The sequence below is a fragment of the Etheostoma cragini genome, chromosome 22 (genome assembly GCF_013103735.1).
Source record: "Etheostoma cragini isolate CJK2018 chromosome 22, CSU_Ecrag_1.0, whole genome shotgun sequence".
Lineage (NCBI taxonomy): Eukaryota > Metazoa > Chordata > Actinopteri > Perciformes > Percidae > Etheostoma > Etheostoma cragini.
The window spans coordinates 21,810,936-21,812,345 of NC_048428.1; the positions used below are offsets into that span (position 1 = coordinate 21,810,936).

At 40.6% G+C, this 1,410-nt stretch overlaps 1 protein-coding gene across 1 annotated transcript in view; it reads left to right on the forward strand.

Moving 5' to 3' along the window:
• The window catches only part of tnikb (TRAF2 and NCK interacting kinase b), a 33,962-nt gene that overhangs the window by 8,953 nt on the left and 23,599 nt on the right, over window positions 1–1,410 (forward strand). The window lies entirely within an intron of this gene.

A 1,410-nucleotide genomic window follows, 5' to 3' on the forward strand; every position in this document is an offset into this window, starting at 1 on the left:
ACACACACACACACACACACACACAGGCAACTTTGCCAACATGCAGACTCCACACACAGAGCAGCTCCTAGTTAACAAAACACTCGTACACAAACACACACTCAGACGCACAGCTCCGCCACAGTGACAGCGCGGAGTTGTGAGAGTGTTAGTTTTCATTCATAAAGACACAAACACAGTGTGATTAGTTGGTGTAAGAGGCTGGTTGAAGGCCAGCAGACTCCACTCTGTCTCTGCTCTCCAGGTGACACCTGCCCTCTACCTGCAGAGGAGTCCTCCTCATCATGGCCGCCGCTCCAAATGACCCCTTTCTGATTATGTTTTCTGTTTAGGTGAAACAACGGGTCAATAATTGATGTGCTGAAAAATGCCTCTTGTGTGTTTTCATGTCGTAGAAATGTGGAGTTTTTAGTTCTAAAAATGTTATTTAAGGTTTTTGTTTTCAATCCATTCACATGGTGTCGTGTTCGAGTCGCAGAAAGATGCCTTTGTTCTGGTCATCTGAGAGATGCACAGCGGGGTCCAATTGGTCTGCAAACAGCAGCTCAACAGCAACATTTCCAAGAAGGTGTCTTTGAGGACTTTATGAACACGGCTGTAAAATATGATACAATTTGTTAAAAGATTGGCCCAAGTTTTTCAACATTTTACTTTAATATTTTACTTTTTTTTTTTTAAGTGGCTTATTTCTGTGACCTGAATATAATAATGAATGCATACACATTATTGTAAAACCTAAAAAAACAAGAAGTGGGTGATGGTCAGCTGATCAGATAATATGGTTAGGGTTATAAGTTGGGCTGGGAGATATGGAGAAAATCAGACATCACGATATTTTTGACCAAATGTATCGATAACGCAACGATATTGTAGTGTTGACTATCGGTGCTTTCACAAAATATTCACACAATGAGATTTTTGATAAATAATCATCCGTAATGTGGATGTAATGTGGGTAAAGGCCAATAATAGAACAGTCTGGTAAGTTCAGATTGGACATCACGCATCCTTTAAAACCAGGAAAAGACAACACTTAAGACACTTAACACTTAGTTCATATTACAATATCCAAAATTTAAGACGATGTCTAGTCTCATATCGTGATATCGACGTGCTATCGATATGTTGCCCAGCCCCTAATGATCTATGGCTCGCATTGCATCTGGGCATGGGCTGGTACACGATCAGACGGTATGGAAACCTTCAGCAACAAACAACGGCGTGGCGGTGTCGCAAAAACAGCTGTTTAATGTAAAATGTTCACTACTTTTTTTTTTTTATGTCTAGGTAAAAACAACTTTTTTTTCCAAGTGAACACTGCATCTTATTTCCAAACACACTGCACACTGGCAGGGAGAGGGACTACTGAACTTCACTCTCTGTCCTAGGTGGTGTTTGGTGTTTTTGGTG